Source organism: Odontomachus brunneus, unplaced genomic scaffold, assembly GCF_010583005.1.
Source record: "Odontomachus brunneus isolate Ranch 3 - 2012 unplaced genomic scaffold, Obru_v1 Obru_scaffold_043, whole genome shotgun sequence".
NCBI classification, from domain to species: domain Eukaryota; kingdom Metazoa; phylum Arthropoda; class Insecta; order Hymenoptera; family Formicidae; genus Odontomachus; species Odontomachus brunneus.
Window position 1 is genome coordinate 1,649,789 of NW_022639493.1, and position 26,030 is coordinate 1,675,818.

The 26,030-nt window shown below is 42.4% G+C and overlaps 1 protein-coding gene across 9 annotated transcripts in view; it reads right to left on the reverse strand.

The window, feature by feature from the left end:
* Window positions 1-26,030, reverse strand: part of LOC116844600 (latrophilin Cirl-like) — a 682,731-nt gene that overhangs the window by 453,277 nt on the left and 203,424 nt on the right. The window contains exon 1 of one of the 9 annotated variants that reach the window (XM_032816367.1): window positions 17,267-18,624. The exons of the other annotated variants lie outside the window; for them this stretch is intronic. The gene's annotated coding sequence lies outside the window, so the exon portion shown is untranslated. Of the gene's footprint in view, window positions 1-17,266; window positions 18,625-26,030 lie in introns of those variants that run through there. 9 annotated transcript variants of the gene reach the window in all.

Consider the following 26,030-nt stretch of genomic DNA (forward strand, 5'->3'; position numbering starts at 1 on the left):
GCCTCAGCGGCCTTTCTTCCACTCGGCCGCTCGCAGAAATAACTTTCGTGACGTTTATGCAAAATGCGCTGCAGCTCGCGACGACGATGACGGCGTTGACGGCGTTGTCGACGACGAGACAGCCTTTTCCTCCGCGTCAATCCTCGAGGCCGAAAAAAATAATCGATGAAATTCCGCAGCATCGCGAAAACGACGTGACAGGTCGAGCAAACGATTGGCGTCCATTTTCAGCCGCGCGAGTATCTCGATAACGCAGATATTTCAACGGCCGCGCGAAACACCGACATTCCTACGCGTCGTCCGCGACAACTTTCTACACGTATTTCAACAGACATCTTCGCGCAATACGGTAAAGTAACGTTATCCTCGCAAAGTAACATTGCCGCTCATACCGTTCGCGCAATTACTTCAATGTCATCGAGATCGCACCGTTGAATGAGAACGTAGATTCATGCTTCACGAAGAAAATTCTTATGGTCGCCGCAATCACATTCTGTGTGCTACGAATGAAATTTATGCGAATTCTAATTAAATAGATACTGTGTTGAAAATTGCTGTTGTTACATGCCCGTCTATACAGTTCTCGCAGCCACAATTCTTATGATATATAATGTTTAATTAGTATGTCTTCATATATAAAGTAAAATCAATAACTATTGCTACCTTAAAAACAAAGGTGATCTTAAACATTTTCGAAGCTTCTCCTCCCAGACAAAAAAGCGTAACCACCATAAGAAGCTTTTTTCTAAGTAAAATAGCTTCGAAAATCTGAAGATCATCTTTATTTCTTGCTTCTAAAATATTCAAGGTGACAGTAGTTTCAGTAGTTTCATTCTGACAGTTGCCAAAACTGAAAGAATATTGCTGTCTTTCTGTTGTGGTCTGCAGAACGAATACTTGGCTGAGAGATCAGTAAGATTTTCTTGCGCCATACAGCACTGATGACCCGTTTCTACGAACGTCAATTAAACCGTAATCTGGGTTTAAGTCTTTGTCCGAAGAATTTAAACTCAGGTTAAGGTTTAATCGATGTTGGCAGAAAAAGGCATTAGAGAGATTTTACACCTTAGCAGAGTAGCGACAAACAGGAAGGCAAAAGCCAATTAGAACTCGCGCTGGTAGAAAAGCAGGAACTGTCGACTACCACCTAACTATCAGCGCGAGTTTTGATTAGTTTCTGCCTTTTTGCTTTCTGTTTTCCTGTCAAGTGAATCCTCCCTCAGAGTTCTGCTCAACCACCATGAACCGGCAGCAAAGAAAGGCAGGGTACCGCTTCCAGAGTGCTATGGTTCCGATAATCCTTTTGTACATATGGACGAAGAATAACATCAATATTTTGTTGAGATAACCAGTTTGAGCCAAGTGATATCCCTAGTCTTCTTTATGTGCCTGTAACCCGAAATTCGGCTTATTTTCAGACATCACAGATTTCCGGCGTTGAAACGAAATAACGTGAGCAGCTGGCATTCTTCTTACAAAATATACAACGGAGTCACATATATCGGAACTGTTTCACGAAACACATCGCGTGTTTCCCATGTTAACGAATTCTTCGCGAACTTGTTATGTATTTTCACACCAACGTGCCCAAAAACTCCCAGTTAGCGCATTCTTTCACCGGATAACGTTGCATCCACGGCAGCTTCAGCTGCCGAGTTGAGAGTTCTTCTACGAAAGAGAACGAGAGTCTTTCTCTTCGTATACTCGGCCGGCGTGTTACCCCCAGGGAAACCTTATTCCGCGCCTATACGGGGGTCTGCACCGAGGTTTCCGAAAGCCATGCGCCCGCGACGGCACCGGGATTACCTGAAATCTACCTGAGAATTCTCTCGTCGGCACGTCAGCATGTAAAGTCCCACGGGAGGAGAGCCCCGTAGCTTTGTTTGCCGCCGGACGTCGGCGCTGTTTGGGATAAGCGGATTTATACTCGGTAGTTTCTGACCGTGCCCCCAACGCTATACACCCGACGCACTATACCTATTTTTGTACCGCCATCATCCCTGCGAGCTAATAATGTAGAAATGTATCCTCGTAATCGGCGCGCAAACGCATCGGAAACACACTGACGAAAAGTTCCCGCTGAGTCGAATCGCGAGCAGTTACTCCCCGGCTTCAACTTTCACACAGACAAGTTTTATTGTATTGACGTGAAGTTTAGGTTTAATGAACGAATCGTTTTGCAAGCTTCAAGGACACAGAATTTCTGGCTCTAGTAACTCAAGTTTCGCGCTAAGAACCAGAAATTCCGTTCCCTTCAGCCAAAATGCGTTGTTTCGTTCGTTACGATCGAACTTCATATTAATACAACCAAATTTTTTTTCTCCATACAGTGCAAAGAGCACTCCATACTCAGCAAAGAGCAAATTTATTGAATTTTTTGAACGAGTGCACAGATAAAGTATATCATTAAGACCATAAGTAACCATAGAATCATAGAAGAACCATAAATAAGAGGAAATAGAAAAGAATGTGCTCTAATAAGAAGACAATAACGCATGTCTTCTTCTCTCAGCTGACCCGCGGTTAATTTTAAGCTTGGCCTAGAGAAGAATTTAATTTCTGCTAACGCGCGTCCACGAGCTGAATAGAAATATTTCCAGCACGCGTCAAGCATCTCACTTAAATCCATTATTACCAGATGCTCACACGCGGGACATCGAAATGGGAGAGACAATATTTCGCGCGACGTCCGTGCTCGTCTGCGAACGAACGAGCGGCTCGTGAGCAGCAACGCGGCTTGTCTTTAATAAGACGCTTCCTTATTCTCCTGGCCATAAAGCAAACATAAATTACGAAGGGGCACGCCGAGGCCACGACGCGGAGGAGAGACGGTACTGACCGGAACACACAACGCATCGGCCCCACCCTGCACTTTCTATCTTCTCGCTCTGTCTCCTTTTATTTCTCCTCTCTTTCTCTTTCTCCTTTCTCACCTCGTCGTCCTTTTTGCCTCTTCCCTGTCTCCCTTCCGTGTTCTTCTTGCGTCGTGGGGGACGGTAACGCGAGAATGGCGTGTCCTTCTCGTAACGACGAGGGTGGCCCGTTAAAGCCACGTTAATATCGGACGAAAGTACGTCAGAGACGGATACGCGCCACTCGATGACCGATATCGCGTTTATATCGTGCGTATCGTTTTCCGGCTGTCTCCATTATCACCGGGAAATTACCGAATGCGGAAACCACACGAAACAATGGTAAATGGAAGAAGCCGATGTTACTTCTTTTAGGATACTACCGTGATAAAATTGTGATCGGTGGATCCTTTGAATATTAATCTTTATTTCTATACCAAGTTAGCCCTTGTCCACAACCTTGCTTTAAGACGTAAGCCGTAAGAAATTGACCAACCATTTTTAGAGGAATAATCGACTGTATTTGGTCAATTTCTTACGGCTTACGTCTTAAAGCAAGGTTGTGGACAAGGGCTTAGAGAAGTAAAAGTGTACTTTAAGAATCTAAAGGACAGAGATATGCTAAGTCAGACGGTTCCGTCAGGTGGTCAGATGGTCACAGAATATTCTAGGAGGGAATGTTATATAAGGGAAACAAAAGCGAATGAAGTATAATGTAAAAAAGGGGACACATTCATCATGTGATCATTTCTTCTCTTTTGTTCTTTGCGCCAACTAATCACAACTAGAGACTAAAAGAAAAGCATCTTACTCTCTATTGTCCTTTCTCTTACTAATGTTTACTTCATCCTTTTTATAGCAATGCATCTGTCTGTATCATCTGCAGTGATAAACCAGGCGCCTACTCGCCACAGCAAAATATACGTCGTAGTAATATGCTAACAAGACTCGACTCTTTAACTCGAAGAAACGCATCCACAGAATAAATCTTCTTTTTCATCCCCGACGTAGTGCCATCAAAAACCGCGTTTACGCGCAATCAGGGACGTGGGAGTGAAAAAGAGGAAGTGAGAGGCACACGTTGGTGGCAGCGTTCAGTAAACGCACGTACACACGACAATTACGCGCGAGTAACGATCCATTCGGTGGGATAGCCCACGGTCGAGATTTAGAAGCCACTTCCGATTCGACAGTGACGACCGCCGGGCCGTAGCGAGCCATTCGGACGAGACCGGCGAGGAGAAGAGGAAGCATGGTGCGAGCCCATTCGGTGCCATTTACGCGCGTCTTACGACGCGCAAAGTAATGGCGTCGTTACACGAAAGTGCGCTCGTTCCGCGAGCAGCCGGCGATTTGACGGACGACGAGCCTCCCGGAACAATCCCGCGGCTTCCGAATGCGATGAATGCGGCTCGATTAGAATGCCAACCTATTAATCTAGCTTTTATACAAGTAGATGTATGAACAACATCAGTGATTTTTTTGAGTCGTAAAATTGCTTATTTATTTAACCGTTAAAGCCAATTTAGGGATTATCCGTGCTTGGGCACTTTTTATAATTCTGAATTTCTCCCCACCCCGAATTTTCTGAAGGTTTATGTGTACTCTAAAAAAGTTAATGTAGCAAAGGCACTTGAGAGACTTAATAGCAACAAAATTCGTCGTTTACTGTTTGAATAGCCACAAGAATAAATCGATTCTAAACACGAATAATTTCCCTATTTACTTAATGTATATTTTTTACGTAAGTAAATTTGATTTTATTTATATATTGTATGTCTCAATAACTTTGCAAGTTCTTTTAATTTATTTAGTTAATGTGGTATTTTTTTAATTTTTTACGTTAAACTCGATAAACGGTTAACTAATAAAATTAAAAATATTTAATACTAATAACTACGTTTTTGTATGTTTCGATTTCTTGTACTTTTTATGTTCTATATTCTCATCTTTTCTTATTTTTGTATGATGTGCAATGTAATGTTTATGCTATTTAATTTTATTTTCTTACATAAAAATACTGTTTTCACGTGCCAAAATAATTCCACTTTTTCAAGATATCACAATATAACCTATTTTTTAAATTAATTGTTACAAGCTTAAACATATAAAACCTATTATTACATTCATAGTCATTCCATCGACTTTTATTAATACACCCATAAAAACCTGATTTTTTTAATAACTTCATTTTTTTAATAACTAATTTATTAGTTGAAAGAAGCTACATGAATATTTCCAGATTTCATCTCAGATTCAACATTATTATAACGATGTTAACTACTGAATCTTGATAATTCTCGAGATCATGATGACAGTTGTTATACAAACGTCACGCGACAACTATACTATTCCGAGAGATAATTGGTTTTCTTATCTCGACAAAGTTCCTATCTATTTACTTAGTTGTGAGCCGCATTATTGGGATGGATGACACAAATAGCGACGGAATAATAACGGAAAAACTTTGGCCACCTAGTTAGACGAACGGAAAAGCGCGAGTGGTGGTCGCGGGGCATCGTAAATGCGCTTTATTGCGCAGGAATACGTCCGGCTGAGCATTACTCGCGCGAAAGCAGAATACGCGAAAGCTTTATTAACCAGCGTCTTGATTTAGGATCGTCTCGCTGAGGCGTCATAATGTTGAGAGAACCGAGAACGTGAGTGTTCTCTTTCGCGGTGGAAAACACGTGTTCCGCCACCGGCACAGCGACGCTAATGGAGCGGAACAACCGTAAACGCAAAACGTCTTTACGTTATTGTTCTTGTTAGAAGGACGATCAAAGTTGCGGTAAGAGTTGCGATTACACGGCGTAATAATTTTTGCGATTAAAGATCACAATCACAACTTGGGATATAGATCTAAAATGATAATTAAATTAATCGTTATCAGCAGTTTATAGTACGACAGCAGAAGGAGAGAGGAAGGTGACGTTTCTCCGTTACACTCGTGCCTCGTGAATTGATTCGCGCACGATTCGCAAGTGCGTTTAGGGACTCCGTGATTTCACATGCATAGATCAAAGTGCCGACTAGCGGGCAGCTTCGTATAAAACGTTTCTGTCGCGCGGAAGAAAGTAACGGGCGTGAGGATGACGTTCCACTAACCTGCGAGCGTGGCCCATCAAAGTAACGTTAACGCCGCGGGAAACGAAAACAGGCGCTCGCTTCTTTCCGTTTCCTTTTACGACGAAGCGTTTCCTTGAGAACATCTGACGCGTGCGCCGGTGAATAATTTTACACGCGGAACCGTGATGCAACGGTGCGCATTCCGAGATTCAACGGCATCGGGCGGAAAGCGCGGATATAGACGACATCGCAGTAAAAGATTCCTCGTTTCAAACACCGGCTCTACTTGACGCGATTTCCGCCTCGCAAAGAAGAGGAAGCTCCGGTCGCCTATCTTCGCGGCATCAAGTAAGTTACCAATAGATCATTGTAATCATTAATTACACTATGTTATAAGATTTTGTACTTCTGCCATGAAGGATTATTCTTTAGTAAATCGGGTATGCTGAATATGAAAATGATGAAAACTGCCCGTCAAATTTCCGAGCAAATACGAGTTTAATCCCTTAAAAATATGTTATTTTCACAAATTCGCAACGTATGAATCAGATGTATCGGCAACTTTGAAACGATCTGAAATTGATGCTACGTCTCCATCTTAAAAAGTGGAAACTTAAAGTGCAACTTCGTCACTCTCATAAGGAGATAAACCAAAGTCATAAATTTATATAACAAAATAGCAAAATTATATCTCATACATAACAAATTTCTTAATATTCATAATCAGCAATCACGAAAATTCTTCTTTAAGACTCCATCGAGAGTCACATTAATATGTGCGATGTAACAAAATAACGAAGAAGCAATTGTTTATTTTATTTAAATAAAAGAATTTAGATTTAAATAAACATGTTATTATCACCCATCACACAAATAAATACTGATTATTTTTTAAGTTGTTTTCCCTCAGTGAAACACACGTGATCAAAAACATTTCAATATATACGAATCAGATGACGTATCGCGCGCGCTGAATTAAATTGAGAGTTACCGCCCCTACAATTTTTTTTATTACGAAAAGAGTATCGCGCGGCTAAATCCTCGTACAATCGCACGGCCGTCGCTAAGACGAGATCAAGGCGGATCAATGTAATATCGGGGGCTGACACGCACGGCCGAACCGATTATATCTATAATGGAACCCCGAAGGACTAGGCTGCCTCTGTCAAAAACCCGTCATCCCTCGCGATATAAACGCACATCTTACGGGACTTCTTGCGCAAACGCTGACGCGTGCGGAGACGTTCCGTTAGTCGATTCAGCCAGGTGTACTCTACTCGCTCTTGGACGCGCGATGAAGGGCTCCCCCGATCGATTGTTTTTTTCTAATCTGCAGGCGTGCCGAGTGGAGTCCGTGTAGCGGAGCATGATGTACTAACAATAATAGGGCCTAAGGTGGATGACTCCGTCGCCACACGAGGGTGACACGCACGACTGGGGTGATTATATCAATAATAGCTCCCGGGGGACGCGGAACGCGGAGGGATGTCGATCTCCGTATCTCGGCACCCTCTCTCCCTGTGTCACCCTCTCCTTGATCCGGCCGTTAAAGATGCCTCCAAGTGATTTTGCGAGTTCCGCAGTTTGCAGCCCGATACCGGCCGACGCCGTCCGACGTCCGATCGATCTCGCGCTTTACGCTCGCCATTTATCGCGATCTTAATGAAATTGTTTTTATGCCTGTGTAGCGTGATGCCCCGTGTCAGCCTCCATCTCGATCTACCACCGTGCACCCTTCATTTTCTCAGCTCTGACTGTTTTTCTTTCGCGGCACGCGCGAAGCCTTCATCCGCTGGAAAGGGTGGCTCCGATGCGATAAGTCATTTGATGGAGAAGTATGCCGGCTCTTCCGTTAATATATCTTGCTTTCTAAGCGGTGCGCGTGTTCCAAAGAACTTACAGTGGCAAACGAACGGATAAATAACTTTTAATTGTCAGACTCGAGAGAGTCAGATTTTAGTTTTATTAATGCGTGCTATTTAATTTTGCCAATACATTTATTATTAATTTCAGGCGATTTAAACGTATCACGTTGCGCTGTTGTAACATTATATAGTTATGCTTATATATATATATATGTTCCAGGAAATTATGCGATCTGTATCAGAATTATTGCGCGAATATTCTTCTTAGTTTACAAATTTGGAGAAAGTAAATACATCGCGATCGACGTAGCACAAATATATCAATTAATGTTGCACGTAAATCGCGTTAATTTTATATTCCCGTCACGCGGGCAGGCTCACGTTTTGCAAGGAAATTAAATGTGATATTTTTCGAAAGGAAGGATGCGCAAGACCTTCCGCGCCATGTCGGGCCGATTACGCGGAGCGTATCACGGCGTAAGGGATCGTAAAGGGTTGAAATTTCACGACGGCCGTCCAGCGCGAAAAAGTGCAGCGCGTAGGCATATTCGAGAATGCTGACGCGGTTCGCCAGCGATCGTTTGCATAAAAGTCATCCCGCAGCGACAAACGGGAAAGGGGTAAAGGATCCCCGACGTCCTCTATTTTTATCGCGTTATTCATCGCGATATACCCTTGTCCCGCGAGGGTCCTACGGGTCTCTCTCAGATCTTTGTCCCGTGAAAAAGGTGCGCGAGGGGACGAAGGATTATTCGTATCACAGGGCGTCGCCGTTTTGTATGATGATCTCGCGACGCACACATTTCACCGCGCGAGGTCGGCCAGGTTTCATAAATTTATATCTACTACCCGATAAAGCCTCTCTCTCCCTCCCTCTGGCTCTCCCTCGTAACAGCAAGTTTCTCGAGCACAAACCGGATTCTTTCAATCTTTAGAACCATAAAAGAACTTTGAGTATTAAGAAATAGTCGGGTAATAAGGAATATCATGATTTCTAGTTTGTCAAGTGTCGCAGCCAACCGGACAACAGTAAAATTATTAGGTCCTAAACTAAGCTACAAAAACAGCAGTTTAATACAAGTTAGTGTGCAGTACGTATATTCTGTTTTGGGTTTTCTGTGTTTCGTAGCTAAGTCATCGGAGGTAAGTTTTTAAACTTTTATTTAACAGGCAATCTATTCCACAAACTCTTAATCGCCCGTCGTTACATGTAAAACTAAAATATAGTTTAGATGCAGTCTATTTTTCAAGTGTCATATGGTGTACCCCATACTACATCATAAAAAAGTAGCGATGTTGAGTATTAAAGAATGGTTATGTTGCAAAGAAACATTTATAAGATATATTATAACATTATAATAGAATTTAAAGATTTCTAACAAATTATAAACTTATTTTCGTTTAATAACATGCATTGATAACGTTAAAGAAAATGAGATATTCAGACTTTTGTAAAGTACTGTTTCAATTTTTGATTTGAATGTTCGTATTATTTTCCTATTATTTATAACTACTGTTACTGTATGTTTCATCATTAAATATATATTTAAAGACAAAAATTACTTTTCTTGTTATATTCTTCCAAGATCTTCTAAAAAGTCCTAAAAAAATTGATATTATATTAAAATTACTACAGATAAACAAAATTCACCAAAAATACGTTATAAAAAACACTTGACGCTATAATATAACGAAAACTAATTTCAGTTTTCCTAAATACTCACTGATTCATCTTTCAAAAACCAAACAATATTTCCTAATATTCGAAGTTCCTCTACTGAACATCCCTGATACTGACCACGTTTCCTGATTACGTGTTTTTCTTCTTTCCCAAGGATAACTATTCGAAATATACGCGATTAAAAACGAGCAGTGACTCACATTTTGCCTGAGAAGTTTTCGCCTTTCCGGTCCGACAATTCGCACGTTACGAATTCCGGCGAGAAGTAGTAGCCGGTTTGTTTTGAGACGAAAAGCGTTTCGAGAGTTTGTTTGCATCGTCCTCGCTCGAGGAAGTTTTCCGCCGTCAGCGGAGACGACGCTAGCGTTTCCCGATTCGTTCTTCGGCGAGGCACCTCCGAAGAGGACGATTGCCCGTGTGCGAGCCGATCGGCATCGGCTTTCGCGCCTCGTTTTCTCTAACTTTCGAGTTCTCGAAACTCTTCGCGATTCTTCTTCGCAAACTCGAGCCTCCCCCCGTCGCCGTATCTCGGCCGCGTTCGGCGCATCCGACCACACGCCGTTTGGCTCTCGGCCAACGGGGTGTTTTCCCTCGGTCGGAAAAAGTTTCATCGACTCGCCGGAAAAATATTTTCGAAACGTCTAAATCGCCGTCGCGTGAGAGAGACGGCGCGGCCGGTTTGTTACGATTGGCCCTGTTCGATGCCTAAGTAAACTGCCCGCGGGTTAGTCGACGATGCAGGCGCAGGCATAGGAGGACCACTTGATCTTTAGGTCGCGCGAGGGGCACCAAGTGGCCGAGTGAGTCGTCGACGCGTTTCACGGCGGATTCTAAAAGAAACTCGTCGGTTGAATTATGTCGTTCGTTCGACGGAATGAACATTTGCGAAGCAAACGATATCTTCGAGAAAGGGATAGATAGGTAAATGGAATGCGGGATCCTGAGGAGAAAGCACGGTGGATGTATGGTGCCGAGGATCCGCGAAATGTGGAATCCGGGAAATTTATGATTCGTGATACCTCGGATGCGACAAATCTGGAATCCACGAAATCCATTTGTAAAATCTCCAAGTTTTGTAACTTCCGCACCCGCACGGGTTCTAAGATCGATATAGGGTCCCACGAAATGCGCGGAATCCGGGACTGATCTACGGGAGATAGAAGTCATGAGTCGTAAAATCTTCGGGGAAACATCGGCCGTTTTGAAACCGCGCACGAGCTCGAAATTTATGAACTCCTCTACGAGAAAAAAAAATTCAACTCTTTGATTAATGCCGACAGGGGAGAGAGAACGTGCTTCAAAATAAGGTCGTTGTCGTTTAGAATTCTCTTTCGACGTTGCGCATTTATCCTCCAACACGCAAACCTAGAAAATACAAACTAGAATATTTGCAGACGCGGAGATGAAAATTCATGAAGCCGCGCGCGTCGCAATTCCAATCACTCCGAATCTATTTATGAGGCGCGCCGCATGCGTCACGGCAGGTTGGCACCGAGTAAATCGCGATCGTGGAGGATCGCACGATGGCGGATCGGTATCGAAAACTCGACGTCGCTGGAACCCAGGGATATCCCATACAAACCCGTACTTATCCCCAGACGTGAAGGTAAGAGAGCTGCTCGCCGCTATTGCCGCGGCGAAGCACCGAAGGCCAATGAAAGCGGATAATGGCGGGGAGAGGGTACGGGTAAGAACGAGAGAAGGAAAAAAGGGTAGGGAGAGAGGGCCCCCTGCTCCCTCCCCTCCCCCCCCCCCTGACGACTGAATAGAGGAGGAAGGGAGGATTGCGATGAGCCAGGCGGGGCGGAGGGATTCCGTGCGTTAGTGAGAAGGATGGGCGGTCGGGCTCTGGCGGTCGAGCAGGACGGAAAAGAGAATAAAGAGAGAGGCGAGAGGAAAAGACCGGGGCAAAACATGGAGAACCGAAGAATACAGGCGAGGAAAGAATTGAGAGAAAGATAGAATAGCAGAGCGGGGAAGAAAGAGGGTGACAGGAGATCAGCGAGGCAGGGCAAGAAGGACCGCGTTAAAAAGTTCACGCTCAAAAGCCGCAGAAAACGAGCAAGAGGGAATTAATTGATTGGCGGATGAGATTCGAAGGTGCAATTCGCGATAAGAATTGACGCTCCGGAAGAGGAGTCATTACGTGTACAAAAGCTTCGTAGTTACACGTAGAATACGTTGAATATATTCCACTTTGGTTTGCGAAAAATGCGCGTGTTGTGCGCCTTATTACACGCGTCTCGAAACTATGACGCAAAAAGGACGGCTCTAAAGTCAGAATTGTGTAACGTGTCACATCGTGGCGATTGGAGATATTCGGTAAGCCGCGGAACGTTTCCGCTGATGAAAGGCTACCTATGCTATCGAGGTACGATGTTGACCTCGAAAGCTCCATTGAGAATTAAATAAACGAAGAGGGACGTAGAGAGGAGATCGAGGAGGCGCGAGGAGGAACGGACGAGAGAGAGAGAGAGAGAGAGAGAGAGAAAGAGAATAGGAGCCGACGGAACGAGAAGAAGAAAGGGAAATGCCGCGGTCCTTCCTTCCCTCCTCCGAGATCAAAGAGGGGAAGAAGGTAGGAACGAAGAGGAACTGAAGGGAAGAGGCGATGAGGGACGGGGTGGGCGAAAGGATAGGGGGCAGGGCACTTGCGTGAGATGGACCTGGGTGCGCCCCGGGGGCACATCCTGTTCCCCTTCGAGGCTCCCGATAAATCAAACGCGGCCGAATGCATAATACGCTAATTACCGAACACGTCATTGCCCACTTTCTTCGTCCCTCTTTCTCCCTCCGCCCTCCCCCCCTCGCATCCTTCCCATCATCTTCTCTTGCGGCTTTCCCTCGGCCTCCTTCACCTCCCCTCTCGCGACTCGCCTCCCTTCCCCTCCCCTCCGTAGATCCACTCTTACGCCCCCGCTCGATATCGAGAAACGGCTAATTGTCCGTCGTCGCTATCGATCGGTGCGATCTATCGGTGCGCCGAAGGAGAAATTCGCATAGTCGGGAGATCGATTTTTGCGATGCGGCCGAGATAGGGAGCGCGGTGCCACGGCTTTGAGCGCGATCGGTATCGGCCGATTCATATTCTCCGGCCGTCGTTGTTGTTGTTGGCTCTCACAAGCGCGGCTAATTATTTACCACGATTTTATAAACATCGCAAGGACACGCGGTATAAATTACGATCGCGGACCTGCATTGCAAATCACACGCGCTGTAAATCTTGCCGTGCCGTTAGAACAATTTGCATATTGCTGCCTTGATGAAAAATCACTATCTCCCTCCGCTCGCGCGCTAGACAATAGAGGAATTTATTTGGTATAGCAAATCTTGATTTGCCTCGTGGTGCGGCGCGGTGCGCATATGTATTAATCGATATTGAATTATTAACCCGAGGCTGTTTAGCAAAAAGACCATAAATCAAACATTCGATAATGATAGGTGGAACTATCCTTCAACTTATTGCATACTTGTGAACTATGCTCCAGTACGTTGCGAAAACGCGCGCCTGTTTTATCTGTATGTCGCTGGACTATCGACTACATTAATTACTACGAGTTTGTGTTGCTTTTCAGCAGCAGTGGTTTTATGATCGATGCTACGACTGAGAAATTCATTATCAGTATTCATAAAAAGAAAAGGTTCTCTAATCAGACATGTGTTTCCCATAAAAATCTAAGAAACATTCTAAAAATGTCTATACTTTGACAGAAAAAATATGTAAAAAAAAATATTTATTCAGTGGGTACTCTAATTATGTACATATATGCTTTTAAATAAACATATTTACTTAAATGTTTAAATCCTTTCATTTAAACAGTATAAACAATTGCTTTCATGAAAAGCTAAAGTTTAAAAAAATGTATGTTTTCTTAAGTGAAAAATATTTTATATTAACATAAATAAATGTGTTGTTAATACCCACCAAATAATTATTTTTATTTTTTAGATATTTCTTCTCTCACAGTGTTTTTATTGCTCTTACAAAGCTATAAATTCCTTCTGTAAATTATCAGCAGTAAAGAAGTTGATTCATACTATTATAATCTTGGATTAGTATTCTCTGCTCGTTTTACAAATAAATTTTCATCGGCGGAATGAAAATCCGGGATCTCAAATAAAGCTGCTGGAATTCTTTTGCTTTTTTAGGAGCACTAAGAAAAAGCGCGAGAGTGGACCTACAGGATTAACGACGGTTCCGGGGAGGAAATAAATCCCCGAAGAGAAAAGTCGGCGGAGAACCCCGATGAATGTACGTGACGCATTCTTGATTCATCGCGCTCCAAGTTAGCTTAAACTATCCTCTCGCTGCTTCCGCAACTTCTTCCCGAAGTCAAACTTCGCCGAACTCGCGATACCCTCTATTACACGGCGACTGTCATTAGTCTCGTCTTCTAGTGCCTCGTGCTGATACCGCCGTTTACCCGTGACGATAACCCCGTTGATTAAAATCGCCACGATTCTGGAAGCGCTGATTCTTACAATCATGAGCAAGAGGTATCAAATCCGCCGAGACGCGAGTGAATCCGAGGAAAAGAAGAACGTAAGAACGGGGCAAAACAATTGCGCAAGTTCAACCGCAACATATGACACCGGAAACTCTCGAGATATCCGGTTATCCAGCACTCGAATGCTCGACTATCAACTCTTGCGCTTTCCGACGCTCTTTTGACGGATGTTGTCCATAAATTGCGGACACGACGTAACATTGAAGAAGAAACAGAGAAAAGGGCGAGTGGGTGGGTGGATGAGGAACTTTGTAAACAGCATTGTAAGAAAAATTGCATGATGTCGGCGGGAAGCGCGGCGAGTTCTAGAGTTAATAGCTTCGCTATTCACCAATCAATGACGCGGCTTCGCCGGCCGGCCAGTCGACCGACCGACAGAAAGTTCTCGTTTTACGTCTACGAGCGGGAGAAAATACGCTCGGCCGTACAACCCTGGGAGCTATACGGTAACCCTGCAGGGACGAACGTAAAACCTGTTTCAAGTAGAAGGCCGAAATTACACGTCCCGTAGCTCAAGTTTAGCTCGCGATCGCGCAGGCAGCGCGGGCATAAAGCGGAAACTACCGTCCCTCGAAGGAGCTACCAAGACGAACGGCGTATTCGCGCCTCCGATGTCTTCTCTCGCGCGCATGCCATTGTCCAGCCGAGGGCGCAATTTCGCGCGCGAAAAATTAGCAAGAATTATCGTTGAAAAACCAACGCTACCACGAGTCTTCCACGCGCTGACATTTTATATATAATAATATAATTGTATATAACATAGAGAATACAAAATAATTATAAAATAAATAAGAGTTTTGTCAATTATTATATTTTAGTCTTAAAAGAGTGCTGAAAAAACTTAACCGACAGAATATTGACATTTTTCTACAAAGTTTACGTCGTATTGGTTACACAAAATTACAAATACTTTTACGCAATAAAGACATGTAAAGGCATCTATAATTCTGTGTCACCAATACGACGTAAACTTGAAAGACAAAATTAGTATTTTGTCGGTAAAGTTCTCCTCTTTTTTCATGTCTTTTTTCAGTCGCACGTAAAAACTAAGACGTATTTATCTGGCAGGTCACCTATTTTTTTTCTTTTCGAAGAAACGTGAAGATCTTTAGTTGTTCACGACGATTTAGAAATTACGGTCCGGATGGGGTTCTAATGACCGAATGCATGAAAAGAGTTGGAAAATTTTATGAGCGTAACTAAGCTCGCACAGGCGGCAGCGGCACTGTTTGTCGAGCAGATACAAAAGCTTAGTCCCACTTCCGCAAACACTATAATTTCGACAGCGACTGTGTGAAAAACTGATGGGCAAGGCGCATACGTTATAAAACCCGGCAGCAAGAATTCTTCTTTTCGGAGCACTTCGTTCCTCCAAGGTCGAGCAACCTTTGCAGTTTTCCGACGCGTTCTTCGCACGTACAATGGGAAATCTCAATAACCAGATAACTCTACATATCCTTTGTGACAATCATTACGCGATCAGCAAGCCCACCTAACGAGTAATTGATAATGACAGGAAGAACAATGATAAAGTCTCGACGCGAACGATTCCCGCTCGCTCGGCGCGGGCAATTAGTCGGGCTCGTAAAATTCTCGAATTATCGCCATTAGAGAGTGCGATAATTAGGGACGCTTCGCAAGTTCGCTACGGATTTTATCATCCGATTGCCCGGACAGGGAAAGAGGATAGAAGAACGTACAGCGCTCGTGGCAAATACGTCGCATCTATCGGCTCTCGCCGGTGTGGTGTAAAGCTTCTCAAGCAAGAGTCAGAACATCGTGCGCCATTTATAAGGAGGAAGTGAGTGAGTGAGAAGCTGCAGAGTGTGCTTCGTCATTTCAATCTTACATAGCTCCTCTCACTCCCATTAGAGTTTCTCTCTCTCGTATTCGTTTCTTCCCTATTAATGGCGAATAGAGTCCGGTTCAATCAGGGAACATCTCGTGCGATGTCCTCTAACTCTCATTTGAGAAACTCCAACGCAATGTCGATGATGGTCGACTCCACCAGGAGTGGAACCAGTGAAATTCTCAGCGTTCGCTCGCTCGCTCGCTTACTAATAACGACGGTAATAACAACAACGATCACAATAGTAATGGGCCGTCTTTTTATTGCCAGCGCGCGCGAACAAAGGCGGAGGGTTTCCGAGCGCAGCGCGGCCCCGCTTTACGGTCTAACCTAAAGGGGCACGGGGACCTGGAGGAGGGGTTCGCGGAGAAAGGAGCATAATAATAACGGCGGGCAGATCCCGTCGGTGAGATACGCGACGCGAGCGTAATTCGTAAAACGCGATGTGAGCGAGCGGCGGCAGCAACAGCAGCGGGGAATTAAGAACTCTGCGCGCGCGAGCGCGCGGCGGAATTAAAAATGACTGCGCATTGCGGCGCGAGAACGCGCGAGAACGCGCCCCTTCTGACCGGGTATCTCTCCGCGATCGTCGACTTCGATCGGACAATAAATATACGATCGTTATTACCGTCATTGTTCCGATAAGGATCTCGCGGCGAGATTTCTTTTATTCTCCCTCTCTCCTTCTCCTCTTTTTCTTCGCGCGTCGGATAAAGAAAAAGAGTCGTGATTAACACATTAGCGATGCGATATAGGAGCGGCCGAGCGAGTGATTACACGGATTGTTGTTAGCAAGGACAAGTAATGTCTCTCGGAGAAGTAATGTTCCCGCGAAAAACGATCGAGGAGATATTCCTTCGGAGAACGACAGTACGCGCGCAACTTGTGTCTGAATTAAATTTCCGTCTGACAACGCGAGAGCTGTCGTCTCGTCATCGTGTCCGCTTCCGGACGATAGGCACGCACGAACGGGAGTCATGCGACAAAAAAACATCCCGAGCCTATCACTAAGTGACGGTTGTTCCAATAGATTCCGATAGAATTTAAATCTAGCAGCGTTGACAGATTCAAGATGCCTTACGGCGAAAGAAGCATTATTAAACGCATTTGTGAGAATTCCACTAAATTTTACATAAGGCCAGTAATTCATAGTTGTAAATTATTTATACTTGAATCTATGATTCAGAGCATAATTAATTACAAATTCATATTCATATTCATATATTATTGGGCTATTTAGATCAATATTTCCTATTAAGTACAGACAGAGAGAGACTGACGAGTGACTAGGCTCATGAAATTATAATTTCCAAACTATAATTTCTCAAATGATGTTGAATGTTGGAGCCTAAACTTCGACTTGTACGCTTTCAGTCCCGGTGAATTGGTCAAACGTCAATCAGAATCAGAAATCTCCATTATAACAACTAATTCTGACATACCTGACGATATATGATGTATTATTGCACGCGTCCCAGCATTCTGTGTCCTCGCTTCTGGCTGCTCGAACCAACATCCTGGCTATTCCGTCGTGACACTTACACTAACACAGACACTCGCGTGGGCACGATTCGATCGAAGACACGTGTTAAATAATGCGATGCCGACAAGAGCCTGATTGAACATTTCAAGAGCCGACGATACCGATTTTAATCACCCGAGGGGAAAGAGAAAAATAACGCACTGACACACACGTGATGTGTGAATCACTCGGCAGCGCGACACGTAATGTAACACTCGAAAAACTACGCGACGCACGAGCATAAGCCTGACCACCTTGGAGGTTAGCAATGTTTGGGACATGTTGATTGTTGTGATTACTCGGTCGTTGGTTTGGTGGTGGGGCGACGACGGTTGGCAATTGACGCGGGATGACGTAGCCCTTTTTGCTCATTGTTTTGGTGTTCGCGCGCGTTGCGTACACCACGACGTGGAGTACGTGTATGTATCGACGCGTTAGCCGGTTAGCTACAATTCCCGTCGGATGATCGAAATATCTCGTCGACTCTATTGAAATATTGAATCGGGCTCTCGTCGGTATATCGCATCAATTAACATGCATTTCTTCAATTAGATTGTCGTATCTATGCGAGCGTCAGTATCAATAAATGCCAGAACAGAGTAGCGGAAAGCGGAATGATGGATGGAAAAGCCCAGGATAGAGGAAGCAGGTCGCGTCAAATCATTTATTATGCACATTTCAGAATATTCGATGGTCTTATCGAGAATAAAGGGACATCCAGTTGACATTTAGATCACCATTCATTCACCCCTGTCATTGTTTAATAAATAACTTTAACGCCATGAGTCTCTGATTATTCGTCGACCTCCACTTGTACTTGTTGTATACAATATTCATTCAAATAATTGAGTAACAGTCAACGTTATTAACGAGAAAATTTTCAATGTCTAAAAAATTAACGTGATAATTACTGAGTCACTGCACGTATAATGTAGTACGTAGAAATTCGACTAGTTTCTAGCCAATAACTAGCCAGCAATTCTAGTTAGTTCTGGTTTGACTGACCACAAACTGACAGGTTTGGAAGATGCTTGCTTCGCCAATAACTGGACAGTAAAATAGATCAGTTTCTGAACAGTTTCTAACAAGATTTTGAACAGAAACTGCTCAGTATTTACTTGTAAATTTTTCTAGCCTACACTGAGAAAAAAATTTACTAAATTTCAAAAAATATTTGTTTGGATAGTACTATGAAGATATTTTTTAAAATTAAGTAATTATTTTCTAAAATTAAATAAAGAAGTTTTAAATATAAATTTGTTTCTTTAATTTTAGAAAATCATTATTTAATTTAAACAAATTCTTTACAGTACTATCCAAATAAACGTTTTTTTAAATTTAGTAAATTTTTTTTGTCAGTGTAGTTTCTGGCCAGTAACTGGCCATGAAACACTAGCCAGTATTTTTCTGGCTAATTTCTGAACGGTTACTGTTTAATAAACCCTAATCAATAAAAACTAGTCAGTTTCTGGTTAGTGACCAGTTTTTCCTGGAAACTTTTCTATTTAGGTAGTGTCGTAACACTCAATTGCGTAAAAATCATCTCGTGTGTAAAAATCATGACTCGTTATCGACGTTACGAGGTAGTAAACAAATTTGTTCGTTGATTTGTCGCCTATCACATGGCCGTAAACTTTCCCGCAAGTGCACAGCGCGCGATGCGCGAGCAGCATCATCGACGCGTTTTCCTTGCAGGAAAGCCGCTGCGCTCAATATATGCAAATTATAGCTCTGAGAGTCATCTCGCGCTTGTTTCGTTGCTTCGAGAGACAGCAGGTATGATTAGAAGGAAAAAGAAAGAAATACGGTTACAGGTATTCGATATACAAATAGATTAAAATGACATCAGTTACAGTAACTGACGAGCTTGATAACATACGAAGCATAAACCTAGAAATAATTCTAGTATTCAATAATAATAATAAAACGTGAACAGTTTGAAAAAAAAAGCGAAAAAAGAAATGTAGCAATTAAGATCTGTACATCTGAAGGAATTTTATGGTAAAAGTTATTATAGCATTTTTTAATCGAGGAGTAGACCGACATTCTGCGGTAATTGACCAAACCTTTCAATTTATACATGCTATTTATGTATATTCTAGAAACTGAAATGTGCTATTAAAAAATTTGCTAGATTTCTAACAAAATTTGCTGGTTCTAACGAAATTTATTATTTGTTAACAAGATAGACTTTACTAGCAATTTATTCCTACATTACTAGAGACATAATAAAATTGAAAAGAATTTATCTTACGATTATCCTGTAATATTTTATCAGGGTAAAAAAATTTAATATTACAATGTTTTACGACGCTTATATTGGAAAAGTTTAAGTAGAAGATTCTGTACCTGAATTCTATAAACGTATGAGAAAATTCGGACTCAAAATGGGATTAGATGAAAGACGGATTTTTCGGAGGGTGATACCGTCGTGTCGCGCGCGCGGCTTTTGTCGCGATCGCAAACGCCTCGCTTCGAGACAGCAGCGTGCGGTTTGATGCTTGTAATACAGTACCATTACATCTCTACACCACACCCCTCGGCAGATGTCACGTGATTCTCAAAGGACCCTCTTGCGTTTCAGGATCGTTATCTCCGATCGCGCGCTCGCAATCGCGCATTGGGACACGCGTATCCGTGTGCACAATGTATTGGGATACGTATAGCGTCACGTTAATCGAAATATGGGATATGCGACACCCTCTCGATCGTTTGTGCGATTTTCGACGCGCCGTAAGCTCCCCGAATTTTTTAATAAAACGCAAATCGGTCAGTTTTTTTAGTCGAGTATCGAGTCACCGCGTAATGTATCTTCGATATCGTTACAAATTTGCATTTGTGTCTGCGTTTCGCCTCGTTGCACTCATCCTTCACGTTCCCAAGATAAAACCCAATTTTTATGCAAGCAACAAGCTCGAAACAACCTTCGTGTCGGTCACTTTTCTCCCGTGCAATGAATCGTAATTAACTTCTGATTTTCCGCAGTGCTCGACTCCTCTTTCAAGTAATTACGAGATCTCACAAATCGTCAGAGTGCAAAGGATTAAATATGTATCGTCTGAATACGACGGCGTACAGACACGAAGGGTGAAAAAGGCGAGTTCGTGGGGGACGCGACGACACGGGAGGAGTGCGCAGGAAAGGGTGGCGAGCGAGGGCGCGACGAGGGTCGCCGAACTGCAAAACGCGGCGAATCGCGCGAATTGTGGCCGTAATACGAAATTCAGGATTATCCCTCGGACGAAGGTGGAGAAGCCCCGTGCAAAGTAGCGCCGCTCTGTGCGCCACACTGCGCCGTAACATTAGGACAATAACGATTAAAAGCGAGGGTTCGGGTGCGTCGCGTTTTCGTGCAGATGGCGAGGAGAAGAGGAAGAGGAAGGATGAGAGGGAGGCAGGAGGGAGGACGGAAGGACGCGCGGGCCCTCGACCGAACGGAGAGAGAATGCAGGAAACAAGCTCTCGAGGAGTTTTCCACGAGCCGTCACCGACTTATGGTTTATTGCCCGTCTACGCCGGAGGATCCTCGGGGAGGCAAAGAAACGAGCGCACAGATGTTCCTTCCGCGATATTTCCCAGGACAGAAACGAACAAAGTTCCCGCCGGGGCGGTGGTGTGGCAATGTGGCTGGCCCATCCTTTCCACTCCGCGAGGTACGATCGTTAGGCGTGTAAACACGTTTGTTGATCGGGAAAATCGTCGGCGGCATCCACTCGCCCCCTCTTCCCCCTGTACTTCTCCTCGGGAAACCGCGATAAGAAAATTACGGCGAGCCGCAGCTCGACTCACGTACTGCAACGCGATGAATCCGTAGCACATAGTCCGTACATTATTTCGCGTGTTAATATTTTTCGGTGCTGTAATGCATTAACTGTCAGGCGCGTAACATTTAATTTACTCTGATATGATATTGAAAAATACTCTAGAGGTAGTTGTGTCACTAAGTGCCGTATTTTCAGTGATGCATCAAGGGAGCCATTCATAAATTTACTATTCATCAAACAAAAATTACATTTTGAAACATTCATCACACTACCTACACTGTTAAATATTGGAGGGTCAAATTTAAACCAATTTCTTGAGTTAAATAATATTTAGTTATTTTTAACCATCATGTGTGTCAACATTTACTATTTTAACACAAAACATGTGTTTAAAAAAACAACTACATCTAATCAAAACATCATTTAAAACACAATATTAAGTTATTTTTTACTAAAACAAAGGTTACATTAACGTATGCACATAAAAAAATAAACTAAATTTTAATCAAATTTAATACATTTCTTAAGTTAAATTATTTAACTCCATTACATTAGTTAAATTAACGACATATTTAGTAGGAGCAGTGGCGACTTGTAGGAATGGTTAAAAATAGCTCAAATTGAGTATAATTTGACACTACGGATTTAACAGTGTAAGTGTCACTGTTAATTTCAAACAAGATTAATATATACACACAATATTACACATACGAAAAATACTATCTTTTTTTTATTTTTCTGATTTATGCATTAGTTTATTTAATAGGGATGTACAAATAATAAAAAGAAGTGTATTTAAATGTGTGTATGTATATTTCGCAAATATAACTATAAATTATAAATTTTCCGTTATCGCATTTTGAAAACAAAATGGTCAATAATAAAATGAAATTTGTATATAATATCTGTGTATCATATAGTCTTTATTACAGTAGTTTTTCATCAAAATCTCACACATATAATTTTGAAACTATTAAAGATAAAAATTAAAAATAACAGTCGCTAGCTTTTTTTTCAAGAAACACATGTAAAAAGTGTCTACTACTTTAGTAGTAAATGTGTGTGTGTCTCAGCTCTCGAATACTCAATTTTCTTTTTCTAATTGCATCAGCAGTTAGGAAACATTTTACTGTGTGTGTGTGTGTGTAGTTCAAACTTCATCAAATTCTCACGAAACTTGTTTAATGATACAACTACCTTAAGCATACAAAGCTGCCGATGAATCAATTCTTAATTCTCGCGAGTACTTGCTCGCGAGCACTTGAGAAGTGCTGAGTCACATCATTTTGGTACGCCACAAAAGGTTAGAGTGATATGTACCATATTTTTTCTATTTTCCTAAAAAATAGCTACCTAAAATTATAGATTAATACAAGGTTATTTCTTAAAAATATTTCCTTGTATTTAATTTTGCAATTGACAAAATGTTCAATGAAACCGCCATCAATGTTCTATTGAGGCCCACGACTAACAAAAGGTTGAGGAACCTCACACTTCCGCTATTGTGTCGCTTATTATATAATTTCTCTAGATCTTTTCTACACTTTTACACTATCAAGATTCGATAGAAACAGATACCCTTCACCGCAGGGTTATAAGTTGTATGTTGAATTCGTGACACGCGCGATCTTTAAAGGGGTTGAAACGCCCTCGCTTGAAACGCTTCGCGCAACCCGTCACACGGTTTGCGCGACGCAAACCGGGTAGGGCTCGGTTGAACGCTAATTTTATTTAGGAACGAGCGTGCGTTACCGTGCTCGTTACACCAGGCAATAAAACGGAGCCCGTAGGCGTACAGTCCATGCTGTGTTTTCAACTAATTAACGTTGGCAACGCCGTGTTGCTGTGTGCACGATTTTAATATCGACAAGTCTCCTCCTCACCGACGAATTCGGCTCTCCCACCCTCTTTGGAACAACCTCTGTTACACGCGATCCGCAATTTCGCTACAAGGATTAAGATCCCTATGTTGATCCTTAAGTCGTATACGTAATCTGAATCTCTTATATTTCTGTAAAAACACCGTTATATTTTTTTCAAAATACCTAAACACTGCATATATTTCAGAAAGCAAACTATTTCGCTCTTTAATTATTCTTTTAATATCGTGAAGTCATTTTCGCGTTAAAAAAAAAGGAAATCAGCAATCACGTAAAAAAATGGACATCCTAACGTTGTTTTGTGGAAAGTTATTCCATATTGGGATAATATTAAACTCCTCTAATTTTAATAAATTTTTATTAACCTGAACCTCCCTCAATAAATTCTTCTAATTTCAAATTTCTAGTGCACTAAAGCAACTTCATCTCTTTCCAATACATATGCCCAAATCGGTTAGTACGAATTACTTGATATTTTCCGTCCGTCCATATTTTACGATATTGATCCTTGTAACAAGCGCGTTCGTTGTGTATTTGTCACCCCTTTTATGCACGATGTTCTTTGACTCCTCGCATTTCTCGAATGAAATTTGTAAATTGTAAAATTCAGGCAATTCAGTTTATTAACCGGATATCGAGCGAGATGGTCGCCGAGCGCGCCACTGCATTGAATCTTTCATTAGTTTATTCGAACGCGGGAATGAAATAACAATTATATCGTAATTGCCGACCGTGTTCGCAACACAATTACGCGAATTTATTAGTGATTCGTTAAATTGAAGGTTTCATCGTGGCGACTGCGCGTATATACGGCCGGCTTAATGATACAAACAACAATAAACAGCGGTGGCAATAATATCCGCTCGCTTGTTTAAGAATATAATTAATTTGTTATAGATTATTACATTTTCGTCGTATGCGGCAAATAAACCCGTGTCTACCAATATAGAAACATTTATTATCGTTTATTTCGCAATCGAGCATCCGGCGACCCGCTTGTGAAAGAACGATGATTATTTCTCCAATTCATAGATACCGAGCACTCCGCGCGTTCATCTCTTCTAAGAATATTATCGTCTCTGAGAGCTATGAATACCGCATCAAGTCAATTCCCTTAAAGTCTAAATGACACTTCCGACAAAGGGACTACGATATCTTATATTTCTTTAACATAAATTTCCTCTTTAAGCGCTTACGAGCTGAATTAAAATTGACATTTATCTAAACTGTCAACTGTTGGTGTTCGGTTGAGTAATACGTATATCACTAACCGGTTTTTATCTGAAATCCATCAATATTAAAAATGTGAGTATCTTGTATATGTGCATCCTTCTCCCCGATTTTGCATTTCGCGTCCTTGATAAGACAAGTCCATTATACGCGGGGGATCAATGATAAACGAGAATTTATTGTCGTAAACACATGCGTCGCGGCTATTTCTTCTCTCATTAAGTATTTGCGCGCAAGGCCGCAAATTCCGCTTTGCCGTTTTCGCGTACACGATTATCACGTCGAAGTCCGAGTACGTTCACAATATGAATGTCTCGTTTTCTTCTGCGTCACCATTTTTGCGGGATCTCGCTAGAAAAGACACCCGTCGTCCTTGGATCAAGGAAACTGCTGTCGAGTAGCGATCGTTTCCGATCGTCATGCCGTGAGCATTGAGTCACGACGACGTTAATTAACAGTGAATCTCGCGTTTCTAATTATTAATAGAAACTTTATCTATTCGCATAATTTGGTACTTATCTCAGGTAATTTCATCGTCAATTAAGTGACAAGCATTCATAACATATGTTATTTCAGATATTATCTAATTAATAGAACACTACACATATATTAGATGATTAATAGTGATGTATTAGATTGTTTCAGGGGTCTCCACAAGAGATGGCCTAGCCGGTTCTTAAATAGTGGTTAACTTTAATAGTAGTCGTCCGTCTGTATATTCGATTTCAATCGTTTTATGAATGAAAATCGCTTTTATTATTTGAAACAAAGTATATCATGCATCCTTGCAGGGAAATCTTACCCTAAATAATAACATGTTAAATTAGTTAAGTTATTGATTCACGATGGAGAATATTAATAAAAAAATTCAAAGCGCTCGAAAATATACTTGGCTTAGTTTTTTTCTATTTTTTAACGATAATATTATTTAAATTTTATTAACTATCAGGCAAAAACACACATACCTTCTAGAAGAAACATTTTGCAATTTCGTTTCCACTGTTCTTTTCATGATAAATACATAAACGAAGTACATAATCGACATACCCCACTCACCTCCCCTACGCGAAATCTACATGACTGTGTCGAGTCGACGGCAGTCCTACGATGATTTTTACCTCCGGCGGCAGCGAATGAAAGGGACGCCAAAAGAGAGGGTGAAGAACGGTTCTCCGCGCTATTTATGGGGGTTGCGCGCACTTCTGTCGGACGCACGCTTAATGTAAAGCCGGTCTTATCTTTTACGCGATTTAAGGGGCTTGTAACTGCGCGTAATCACGCAGCACGCGCATACACACTTTCCTACCCTGCGGAATCCGTTGAAACACCCGCTTCTTTCCACCTTCCCCCCTTTCGCCCCTCAGACTTAACCCCCAGACCTGGCGACTGCCCCCGACCGCGCGACCTTTTTTATTGCCTCTTTACACTTTCATGAGTCACGTTATGGAAATAAAGGACTCCCATTATCGTGCCACTTTCGGTTGCATTTTTATAAACGTAAAGAGCGAAATTATCAGGATATAATGAAGAAGTCAAACTTGCGCGCCTACAAGGGGAAAACATTAAAAAGTCTGTCCGTGAGTTTGTCTAAGCGCATTCTCTCTCGTTCCGGTTATCATCCAGCTCCGACTGCGCGCACAGTATGATATTAAACCATGCGCTTCCCATTACCAACTGTTTACTCCCGCCCTCACACTCACGGAAATTGGCTAAAGCGCTATTTTGCGTTTCGCGAACGACGGCGGAGAGAGCATAACGTCACACTTCGCACAACTCCTGGAACTGGAACGACTTCCGCCTCTCGGACGAG